At 47.3% G+C, this 12802-nt stretch overlaps 1 protein-coding gene across 3 annotated transcripts in view; it reads right to left on the minus strand.

Moving 5' to 3' along the window:
• The window catches only part of ACSL6 (acyl-CoA synthetase long chain family member 6), a 69726-nt gene that overhangs the window by 39329 nt on the left and 17595 nt on the right, over positions 1-12802 (minus strand). For all 3 annotated transcript variants that reach the window (XM_042826408.1, XM_042826409.1, XM_042826407.1), the window contains exon 2: positions 2168-2249. The gene's annotated coding sequence lies outside the window, so the exon portion shown is untranslated. The remainder of the gene's footprint in view (positions 1-2167; positions 2250-12802) is intronic.

The following is a 12802-nucleotide window of genomic DNA, read 5'->3' on the forward strand; positions in this document are numbered from 1 at the left end:
TATCAAAGTTGGACAGCATGGCTGTTGTACTTCATAACCCCACGCTCTGCTGTAGTTACACAAAACAGATGAGGTGTTTGTTGTAACAACTTCTGGTGTAGGGGACACATTTACAGCTTAGGCCCAAAAGAATCCTGTCAGTGAATGGAAGCAAGAGCTGATTTCTCTTAATGCTGAGGTCAGTAAGCAATTCAGTCGAAGCAAGTTATGTTATATCTCTCGGACTGGGAGTAAAGCATCCAATTCCTTGTATAAATATAAATAAATATAAGCATTTGTTGTAATGACCTTTGTGCTTTCGTTACATTTGTTCACCTTGGGTTTGAATAATGGAGAATAGAGATATCATGATTTGGGTTGTGGCTAATGGGCCACACCTCTTGGATAAAGAAATGAGAAAGCCAATCTCTTAGCACATGTGAAAATGCCACCTTACAATACATCAGTTCAAAGGATAGCTGAAATTAATTTTTTGAAACAGATTTGAGGTGGAGGAGTCACAGGAGTATGGCAGTTTCATCCCATCTGTTAAACTACCCAGCTTCTCTTTTTTCTTCTCCATCAGCCCATGAGCAAATCACAGGAGGGGGAACAGAGAGCCGGAAGCAGCTCACTTAGCAACAGTACTGCATGTGCAGGCAATGATGCTGTGCTGTGACTGTGAAGCCACAGATCATACACACTGGTGACTCAATGATGTGTGGATCTCGTTATTTAAAAAAGGACCAGGTTCCTTTGGTGCTTCCAATACAACACAGAGAAACAAAGCGCTTCACTTCCTCTGCCTAGGCAAGAATGGGGAAGGCCCCATGTCTGCTTTTTGCCATCGATCAGTGAATGATGTGACCTTGTCAACAGCAGCAGCCTGGCAGAGCATGGCAGTGAGCTTCCTGCTCTGCTTTCTCCTGTAATAATCCTTTCTGCCCCTCTGTTTCTGAGAGAGATGCCATCTGCCGTCAGAGCTCAGCAGACACACAGTGCTGGGACTGAGCCAACGCTGGGGAAAGCAGAAGTCAAGGAGCTGCAGGAAAGGCTGCTGAGAGCAGAGCGGAAATGCCTTTGTGTGACATCGTTGCTATCTCACACATTTATTAATGATTAATGTACTTAGGTTGCACTGAAATGGAACGCCTTTGAAACAAGAACACGACGCATTTTTGTTGCAGACAACAAGCTGTTTGCTGGGGCTTTTGTGCTGTTCCTCCACATGCCGTGAGCGTGTGCCAGCTGCTTATTTACACTGGTTTAATGAGAAGATGGACAGGGTCATGTAAGCTTTGTAAGAGCAAGGTCAAGGATTCAGAAACTGTTCTAAACTGAGGACATGTGAGGTAGGAGTTGGGCTGAGCCCAAATTTGGCAGGGGCTACGACAGCATCAGTGCAGAGTGCACTTGAGCTATATAGAAAGAACAGATCTGTGTCACTGATGTAAGAGAAAAATAAAAAAAAAAAGAAAAGGCTGACAAATAATAAATCTTTCATTACTACTTGGAATCAAAATCGTATCTCACTGTGGAATTAAATACATCATACGGCCTGATAAAATAAACACAAGAGAAGTGGATCCTCATCTGAAGTGACTGTGCAGTTCCGAGGAAGCTCAAAGTCATGCTCTCATCTGCTCCTTTTTCTTGGGCTTCAGCTATTACCTAAATTATTCCATGGGATGTTGCTCATTCACACCCATTGCTGGTGATTTTCTTAGGAAAGGAATTAGCCACACAGCATCAGGCTGACAGAGCCGAGTTGGAAAGTCGTGGATGTAGAACCAAAACGGGGAAGTTGGTTAGTGAAATGAAAAATGAACAACATGAACAGGAAAAAGGAAAAAAACATGGACTCTTCTCATGTGCTCTCAATGAAAGAAAAACAGAAACAACGAGCAGGCAAACCCCGGGCACAGGCCTTCCCCCAGGTGGCACTGAGGGTTTCTATTTTCAATTGCCTACACAAATATGTGACAACACAGTGAGGTGGCCGTCGATGCTGATCTGCTTTTATGCTCACAAGCAGGAACATGCCTAGGAAACCTATTTCTCAGTGCCCTGGCTAGGGAATGACAGCCTGACAGCCACACAGCAGAGACTGAAATCTCTCCCCTTTATCCTTGAGTGACCTGGGTCTGGCGGATTGATTTTTAGCCCTGTGCCATTCCCATCAGCTCACCTTCAGGTTGGGGATGGCTCCTCGTGCTGCTCGGATGGTGCTCAGTGATGGATGTGAGCTGCATAGGACCGCCTCCATGGCTCTGTGGGACAAACACTCTGAGTCAGAGAGAAAAAAATTGCTGGTTGTTTGAAATGTGTGGCAGATTAATGGGCCCACTTCTGTTTAACAATTGTACAGCAATTATTTAGCAGTGAGGTTCTTCTCAGCTGATTCAGATAGGTCAGGGTTCCAAAGGATGTGATTAAACTCCTGGAAAGGGTCTTGCAGCTACTGGGAAATCACGGTGTGACGGGGACACTTTGCTGCACATGGTCAGGGTTCTCCATCTACCAGCTCTCACTGTTTGTGTCAGCAGGGCACTGCAGTCCACGCAGAACATCCTGCTGGAAACATCCTGCCTGCAGGCAGAGCAGCCCTGCTCTTGCTAAGAAGGCAAAATGTGTCCTCAGGTGAGGGTGGGCTTTGCTATCCCACGAGGTCTTCTGTTTTCACTTTCGCCCCTGGTTTTGACCAGCTACAAAACAAAAGAGTGGTGTGACTGTGGAGATTTGGACCCCAGGCTAAGAGGAAGACATTGAGGTGCTGGAGTTTGCCTAAAGAATGGGCGATGCAGCTGTGATGGGTCTGGAGCACACATCCTATGGGGAGCAGCTGAGGGAACTGGGGTGGTTCTGTCTGGAGAAGAGAGGGCTCAGAGGAGACCTCATTGCTCCCTGCAACTCCTGAAAGGAGGTGGGGGGGTCAGCCTCTGCTCCCAGATAACAGTGATAAGGTGAGAGGGAACGGCCCCAAGCTGCACATGGGGAGGGTCTGGTTGGAAACTGAGAATAATTCATTCTTCAAAGAGTGGTCAGCGCTGGCACAGCTGCCCAGGGAATGGGGATGTCACTTTGCTGGAGGTGCTCCAGAGCCGTGGGGATGTGTCACTGGGGAATGTGGTCAGTAGGCACGGTGGGCTTGGTTGGGTTTGGGGATCTGAGAGGTCTTCTCCAGCCTGAATGGTTCTATGATTTCCCCAGTGTAACTCATGACGCTTTTCAATTAGCCACTTGAATTAGAACAATGCAATTTCTATTTCCTAGCTGAGAGAGAAGAGAAAATATTAAAGCAAAATAAATGTTCACTGTATATTGACCAGTTCACAAGGCTGGAAATTATAGCAAAGTGTCCATAATTTGAATAAACCCAGGGAAATACACATCAGAAGAACATTGTCCTTCTCTGAAGGTTTCCCATAGGTAAGTCGGCTGCCTATGAGAAATTTATTTTGATTTTGCTATGTAGTTCCGTGAAAAAACGGATGAAGAGCAAACATCATCTGTGATTCAGTTTGAGAGGTGATATCTCTTCCATATCTTAGCTCCGAACTGTTTAAGAAAATAACAATAAAAGAACAAAAGCAAATAATACCCGTTAGAGACAGCATTTCCTTTAAGGACCGAACTCCCAGACCGTGGCCTTTCCTGCAGCTGGGGCTGAACTCGGTTCCCTGCACGGGGATGCACCGGAGCAGTGCTGGGCGGCCTGGGATGCGTCAGCAGCCCCCACACAGCCTCAGGTGCTGAATCCCACTGGCTTTATCAAATGCAATGATCTCCCGTAACGCACTTCTGAAAGTTGCACCTTTCCCCCATTTTCTTCTGCAAGCCTCACATGCTGCCTGTTATTTGCTGTTGCTAAAAGACTTACCAGCATGTATTTTCCACACTGATCGAGTGGTTACCTTCTTGCTGTCAGACAAGGTAGTGACTTCTAAGAATAGAACTCAGGAAAGAAGTCGCTTAGTAAGACTGAAAACACAAAAATGTCTTTTTTTTTTCTTTTCTTTTTGAACTCTCCATGGCCTTATGTAGCACAGCTCAAGGTGTTGTGCTCAGGATTTTTGTTTTACCTGATAAAACCTCAAACTTAGATAGGAAGAAGCTGCCCGAAAGGACTGTTAAGGATGCAAAACAACTGCCTGAAAGTTGGGAAACGCTGAAACAAGAGAACCCATGCAGCTCAAGAATGGCCAACCCTGAGGAAAGCAGGAGGCTTCCTCAGAAAGAGAAAAAAGAGGATTGATTGTTAAGAATTTTGACACTGCCCTAATGGTCATCAGACTCTCATCATCAATTTGGACCGTTCTGCATTTATTATGTAAAATCTCCTTTCTTTCTTCTTTTTGTACAAAAATTGACCTTCTCTGCCAGATCTGGCTCTGGAGCTTCGAGTTGTGCCTGTGGGCCCAGCCTGATGATGGGTTCATGTTGCTCCCCAGCACTATGGGGCACTGTCTCACATTCCCACAGTGCCAACACAGCCATCTCATGCTTACAACATGGCAGTATCCATAAGCACAAGACCTCACTGTACTTTCTGCATCCAGCTACTACCATAGCACAATGCAACGATCAACAATCAATCAAGTTTGACAGCATAAAAATAATTTTACAACAGGAGAAGCAGAGACAGCAAATGAGTTCCTCCAGTGACTGCTGAGCTGATGGCAAAATGCCATCGGGGCTGCGTGGGAGCAAAGCCCCAGGAGCAGCACCTGCCCACCATGGGCTCCACTCAAGACTGTGGGATCAAGAGGGATTGCAGTGGGCACCTGTGGGGCATTGGGAGTCCCTCACCAACCCGTTAATACATCAGGCTGTGTGTGAATGATCTATTGCATCGAATTGCATCAGAGCAGCAGCTATGGCTGAGTTGTGACGGCCACCAGAGCACAGCTAGAACCTTCCATAGGGCCTGGAATTCGTCCATGCCATCATAGCGCTGCGTTCTGTAGATCAGATCTCACGAGGGTGATGCTAAGAGCACTGAGAAGCACTTGCTATCTGTCCCTGTGGTTTTTATGACGATGCACCTGCAAATGTTCCACAGAAGGCTGGAAATGAATCTATGCAATATAAATCAGTTTTCTGACACTTATATTTCTGTTTCTCTGTTATTCTCATGGGAATTTGGCTAAAGAAACCTAGTTAACAGAATTATTTAATTCAGATCACCCAGTAGCCAGTTTTGACAGCTTCAGGAGGAAATTCACGTTGGTAAACGCATGAGCATTTGGAAATAAACCACTGGAAGAAGAGTAATCCAACCAGAGTTACCGAGCACAGGGGATACCTTCCCTCTTGGAGAAGCTCACTTCAGAAATTGAGCACTCTATAACAAATCTATTACATCTTCAGCTCAGCTTCGTGAGCAGCTGAATGTGGGGAACTCAATCTCTCAGAAGATCTGTGCCGTATGCATGCGGTCTGTCAGCAGCCCATTGATTCATCTGCGAATTGCCATCATGTTTCCAGTAACCCATCGCTGCAGAGGAAAGCAAACACCTTCCTACATGGTGGCTTGTCATGGACAGTGATGACAGCTGGGGGAAAGCTCAGCTGGGCCTTGGGTTACGTACTGAATCATTAGGGGATTGTTCTGCATTTACTGATAGCATAAGATCAGTTCAATTTGCCAATTTCAGAGAAATCAGCTTCATCTTGATAACATGACATTCAGTTTGGCCCCAGCTGACCGCACACAAATCCTCCTCTGCACCACTCTCTGGTATTCATCAATAGCAAGGATTTGCCACAGGTTCACAGTTTCCAACCCATAGATTTTGTAGAGCAGACCTGCAGACTTGTACACTGTTTTGTAAGGAATCTGCGCCTTCATGCACCGCTGCAGTTTGCCTGCCAGCTGAATGCTCACAGTTTCATAAAATATGGCTTTAACTGCTGATACCACGCATCTCATGGGCCAACCTACAAGGGGCATTTGTAGATGACCATCTGTACACTGGCACCAGAGCCTCTGTATCTGGGTTATGTTCCTGAGGCTCTTCCTTTAACACCAACACACAGCTGTTCTTAGTCATCTGCTGCAGAAATTTGAAAAGATTCTGTCAGACAGGATGTATGTAGGAGATCTGGTCAACAAAGTGCTCAAGTTGAACCATCTTGTGAAAAACAAACAAACAAACAAACAAACAAACACCATCAAAAAATGTTTAGATAAGGTAGCCATCACAGGGTCTGCAGGGTGTGATGGCACTTCCCAGTCCCCTTGCAGATGAAGGAGAGGAGCAATGGGGATCGTGGCAGTGCTCACACGTCTGCACTGCCTGGGGATGTGTGCTTCAGAACTCAGTGGCAGCCTGGGGCATCCCATGCTGTCCTAAAGGATTCTCTCCTTACCATATGGAGGGAATCCACTGTGTAGGTTTTCACAGGAATGTGTCCCATCCTCAGGTTTAATTTAAAAAGAATGGCATGGACTACTTATATCATAAACCTGGCTGGTCCTTCTTAGACTCAGGTTTGATGTGATCATATGAAAAGTGAGAAAAACTGGGAATTGCAGTTTGCTGAAATCAGTGAAATCAGCCATGGAAAGACAAGGCTCCCTGTGCACTGCTTACAGAGCAAAGCAATCAGAACAAACCAGTACAGAGCGGTCAGGCAGCAGCAAAGGGTCACAGACACCAGCAGCACCGGCCCGTGGGGTTTGATATGCATGCCTTTGTGTTTGGCGGTGGGGTTTTGTTGTCAGGGTTTTGTTATGGTTCTTTTTTAACCTTTCACGCTGTAAATAGGCACCATAGCCGGGATGCACACGCAGCTGCCTGCTGTGACAGCGACTCCTTCTGTCCCACATCCCTGGAAACGCCCCCGTGGTGTGATGCCCTTCCCTGATGGAGCCCTTCCCTGATGAAGCACTTCCTTCACAGCCGTGATGTTGGCTCCACACGCTGTTTTTCCACCCATATCAGCCCAGCTATGTGCTTACTCTAACAATCTAGATGGAATCCAACAAAATAATCACCAAACTCGCAGTCCCGACGTTTATCTCAGAGGTTCCCCCCGGAGTGCAGCACTGGCTGATGTTTTTTCTGGCCAGCATCTCGACTGTACGACAGCGTGAGTAAATGTCTCATGCTGCTGCTCTGCATCACTTGCTGCATGTTGGGCATTTTATCAATAGATTTGGTATCCCCGTGAGTTTTCCTCCTGGAGCACTCTTTGAACTCCACATAGTCCCTCTCTCAGCTCAGCCTCCAGCCTGAAAGAATGCCCAAAACACCAAAACTCTCATCCCAAAATATGCATGACCATGACAGCTGCACCAAAAATCTTGGGAATTACCAAGGAGGTGTCACTGTTCAGGGTGGGAATATGGAAGGAATTATTGAGCCTGGCTAACAAATCAATAAAAGGACGAGGAAACAGTTGCTCACAACTGGAAACTACCCCTTAGGTGGAACCCTACAGATATGGGGGAGTGGTGAGGTGGATGGAAGAAAGTGCACTGATGCTCTGAATTGATAATACGTTAATCTGAGCAATGTGCTCTCTACTTTTCCCTGAGAAATGTGCCGTCTACTTTTCCCTCTAACTTCACATGTTAAGGAGCCACAGCATTGCCTACAAAGCTCATCCTTGTGCATCCATCCCCATGCTACAGCAGGCAGAATGCGTGTTGTTCCAATAGGGCTGACATTTCAGGAGATAAACATAATGAAATTAATGGAACACATCCTAGGAATGAGAGAAAAGGAAGCAAAACTTATGTGTGGATTCAGCACATCAGTAATGCGGGAGCTGACCCAAGGGGAGCATTGGTTTCCCCAGCCTGCAGGATGCCCAGGATCCTGCCTGCAGGCTGAGGGAGCTTTGCACTGTGGTTCATCCAGAGTAGAGCCGAAACAAGCAGGAGTGAGGCAGATCACAACAAAGTATCATGTCTGGGGAAAGATGTTTTCTCTCTGGAGGAGGGTTAGTAGGAAAGTGTTTATTGGAAGTTTGCCCAGAATAACATCCATCTCCGGTAAGAAAACAACGGGAAAATAAACAAAACTGCACAGTTCGGTACCTATTGAAGTATAATTGTTCAGAAGAACAGACTTGCAGCAATTCCCCATCAGCTTGGAAAGCCATGCCGAGCCCCTGCTGCAGGACTGCTCCAGCCCTACAGCTCGTCGTGATTTAAGTTAGCAGTGCCAGACAAAAGAGCAAAGCACATTCCCAGAAAAGAAAGCTGCGGATGGCGCTTTAAATAAAACATGGAAATAAAACACAGCACACAGCTGCTTGGTACCAGAGCCACGTGTAGCCCAGGGGAGGAGCAGCTCTTTACCAGGAGTGCCGTGTCCACATCAGACCCTGCTGTGGAGCCCACCTAGGGACAGCTGCTCCATGAAAGTCATATTGTGCTCACAGTCCAGCAGCCTTCTGAATCATTGTTTATCAAATTCCCCCACTGCTGTTATTAATTAGCTTGTCCAGTGCACCAGCAGCTCTGCCCACATTAAAAGAGATCTGCCTGCTGCTCTCCTGCAGTTTCGGGACGGCTGCCTGCCTGGCTGGAGGGGCACTCAGCACTGACTGTGGGTCTGGATGGGACAGCACACGGCAGGAGGGACTGGAGCTGGAGGCTCAGGTAACCATCTTTCCTTCTGCACACTTTCCCTGCTGCTGTTCCACCCAGAGAGCCACGATGCTGTGCCACAGCTCAGTGCTGCTGGCTGTGGGCAGCCCAACCTGAGCCGGGCTGCACATGTGCTCCTGAACTGAGATGCTCCAAATGTATTCCAGACTTCATTCATTCATTCGTTCATTCATTCATTCAGACTTCACTCATGGAATTCAGTGTAGAAACTGTGCAGAATAATTGCAGCAGTTTTAAGAGAAGAGTTCAAGATTGTAAACCTTATAATGTTGAGGATCTCCAGCCCAGGCTTCTGGGGGAGTCTGTCCAGTTTCTTTCTTCCTTCAAACTTTTAGAAGTGCTGGGGAATTAATATAGGACAAGATGTTGTTCTCTCCTGTCTGTCTCTGTGCATGTCTGTCTGTGATCCACAAACAGATCCTCTCCCAACTTCACACATGCTTGCACTTTCTTGTGCCACTTACTCCACTTAGACCTTCTCTGCATTAAGGGGTTGGAAGCACAGAGTGCAAAGGGGTTTGGGTACAGTATCTACAAGGTTGCCCTTGGTGTAGAAAACACGTACACTCTTAATCATTTGAAAAAACCAGCAGATTCCATTCTTCAGGTAAATCTTTCCTGCCTCCCCTTCAGCATGAGCATGTTTGTGGTGAGATATTAATCATTTCCTCCTGCCAGCAGTGTGTATATAAGAGGAACCCGGGGCAGAGCGCACACACAGCTCACACCGAAGCACAGCTCCACGATGCTGGCCCAGCTCACCGTTCTGCTTGCCCTCGGGGTGCTCTGCAGCCCTGCACCCACCAGCACGCCTCTCCGCTGCTCCACAGTGTACTCCATCATTGAAGAAGTTCAGAGTGACGTGAAGAACAAAAGAGTGACCATAGCAGTAAGTTCCTCTCGGTGCCTTGCACCTGGCTGCCTGCTGTCCCAGGGTTTGTTCCAAGGTTGCTAACTGCGTTTTCTCTCCACCAGGATTCGTCCTCGATACCCAGGGACATCGAGGTAAGAAACCATATTTCTTCTCCTCACACTGGCTGCCTCAACTCCCAGATTTCCTTTCTGCTTCACAACTTAGATAGCACTACATTTGCTCCAGAAATATGGGGACAGGTATTGCAAGAGCACACAGAGAGATGCTGCTGTGGCATCCCAGCTGCTCTATGAGGTCTCACCAGGGCACAGTCTCCTCGCTGTAGCCCCAGAATGCAGTTTTATCTCCTAACTACTACTGGGGCTACACCCCACACAGACCCATGGCTGTGCTCTCCCGAAACCCCACAGAAAAAAGCATTTCCATAGAGATGAGCAGCACAAATGAGAGGGAGGAGCCCATCTCCTGTAGGAAAAGAGCAGGAGGCAAAGAGCATCAGTGCCTCCTGCCTTTGGGGGGGGACATCTTCAAGCACCCGCCAGCAGCAATTGTTACATGCATTCCACCAGGATAATTCCAATGTGTTTTCAGCCGAGATAGGTCAGCAAGAACAGAGACAGGATGGCTCCTCCCTCCCCTTGAGGAGCATTTCCCCATTGGACACCTGCAGGCTGTAGGGCCCTGGCAGCACCTGCAGCTCTGCAAGAGGCAGCAGGGCTGCCTGTCTCTAGCACGCTTCCAAACCAACGCTGTACATTTTATCACCATTTTCTAAACTTGATATCCAGTAAATTGCAGAATAGAAAATCTGGGGTTGTGCTTGGAAACATGGCTCTGAATCCTGCAGGTTATTGTTCTGGATGGGCATATTTGAATTCCTGGGTTACAGAGCACTGTGCACGTGGTCCTGATGTAACACACAGCTGTTGAAAACAATCTTATGCTTGCTCTTTCAGGATAAAAACTGCATGCGCAACAACCTGAAAACATTCATGGAGTCCTTGAAAGCAAACCACACGGAGAATAGAAAAGCCATCTATCAGCTGAGCATAGTTCATGAGTGTGAACACCTCTTCTTGAACGTTGTCTCCCCCCAGGTAAGCCTGGTCTCGTGCTGATCAGCTGCACACATCCTCCGGGATCAGCTCTGCAGGGACACGATGCCCGGATGGGCACAGCTCTGCCTGCTGCAAGCACCAGACATCTCATGTCATAACTGATAAGAAGGGTACAAGTAGGCATTGTAACCTCATCTGATAATTAGTAAGATGGCTAGGAGTGCCCCCTTTCTACCTTGAACACTATGCTCTTCCACCTGCTGCTGCTTTCACTGCTGTCATCTTGACTGCAAGAAAGAAAACGATGTGAAACCAATCAGTGGCAGCCAAGATCCATCTCAGGATGTGCTCCGAGTGGAACCAACGCAGCCACAGCCCTGGGGCACAGGGAGCTGCGCCAAGGAGCACACAGCTCCAAGTGACAGCCATACCCAAGGCACTAAGCTGTGCTCTCCGTTTGTTTTTCAGGCTCCTGATAAGGACTGTAGAACTGCACAAGTATCAGGGGACAAATTCATGCAGATGTTCACGGAGTTCTTGGCCTACCTCTCAGAATCTCTGGAATGAAACCAAAGAGAAGGACTGCACCGAACCCAGGAAGAAACAGAGAACCATAACTCTACTGCAACTGAAAATGTGATTCTACTCTTAACTTATTCTCAGGAATATTGATTGTATTTATAGACAGAGGTGTGTATATATATATATATATGTAAAAGTGTGCATTTTTATGTATTTATATAAATTATGTTATGAGAGTCCTCTCTAATGACTGAAACACACTGCTCAGTCAAAAGACTGAAACATTTAAAATGAGATTGAAGTATTTTATACGGTCATACTGGTTTAACTCATGTCTTATCAGTCCATAATGAAAAATGTTATTTATTTACTTTTATTTATTTATTTATTTTTCTTAATGGATGCTTTGAAATAAAATATTTATTGTGACAATGGTGTAATTACATTGGTTCTATGGGATGCTGCTGTGTGTAGGTGTGTGGGGGATGCAGTTCCCTTCCCCCTTCCCTTATCTGTGCCCAGGCACATCTGTGGGGCTTGGTGTTGCTCAGAGCTGGCCAAAGATGCCCTGTGGGGTAGGACAAGGACAGGGACGGGGACAAGGATGGGAACAGGGCCAGGAATGGGGACAGGAATAGGGACAGGGATGAGGAAGGGGATGGGGATGTGAACAGGGACAGGGATGGGGACAGGGACAGGGATGGGGACAGGGACAGGTGCCGCTGGGGCCCATGCTGGCAGAGGCAGCCCCATGGCTTCACCTTCCTCCTGGCCCCAGGAGCAGCCTTGGGCAGAAGGTTCCACCTCCATCCTGAGCCCTATCCGTGCTCCCAGCCGGGCATTCTGATCTAAATTACTTTGATGAATAATAACTTGAACCTCTGCCAGATTTATTTCTGACTAAGCAGTATGATGTCACCCAAATGTAACCAGATTCTGAACAATGCAAACACAAACACTTCTCTGTCCATCCCAGTTGCTTTCCCTTGGTTGTCCCAGCTGACTGGAGGAGTTTCCCACATCCCATACGAGCTGACTTATTGAACTGAATGAGGCAATACTTGTTTTCCAAATTGTTTAGGTATCCATGGCTATGGGAGGCACTTGGAAAATGAGTACACTTGTAAATCTATGTCCGAGTTAATATTTAATGAAATTATATTCAAGAGGAATGTAACTGCCCAGGCTGGGCTGTAGGGATGCATGCCATGTGTCACACGTATTGACACAACCATTACTAAACATTTGTACCCCTTTATGAAAGTAAAGGAATCTTTCCAGAAATAAATCTTCCAGAATTCAGTGCTTTTTCTCTCCAAGGGGTGATTTCAGAGATCCCCATCACTCGGGGGGGGAGCACAGCACCAGGTGGGATGGACACACGGATGCTGCGGTGTCCAACTGTGCCTCCTGGCAGCTCCCCCCACAGCCCAGGGCACTGCAGCAGTCAGGGGTCACTGGAAGGACAGAACCTGCTGGCAGCTCCCCAAAGCCACCAAACCGCAGCCGTCTCAGAGCAGTCAAATACAGAACGCAGTGCACAAAACCCCCACGAGGTGTTGGCTCCTTATGGACAGCTCTGTGTAGTGGCCCCAGACAGACGGATGAACAGATGGATGGACAGATGGATGGATAGACAGATAGAGGGATGGACAGACAGATGGATGGACAGATGAACAGACAGAAGGTTGGACAGAGGGGATGGATGGATGGATGGATGGATGGATGGATGGATGGATGGATGGA

This window comes from Centrocercus urophasianus, unplaced genomic scaffold, assembly GCF_019232065.1.
Source record: "Centrocercus urophasianus isolate 14NV4802_14NV808 unplaced genomic scaffold, USGS_Curo_1.0 seq_26, whole genome shotgun sequence".
Taxonomy (NCBI): Eukaryota; Metazoa; Chordata; class Aves; order Galliformes; family Phasianidae; genus Centrocercus; species Centrocercus urophasianus.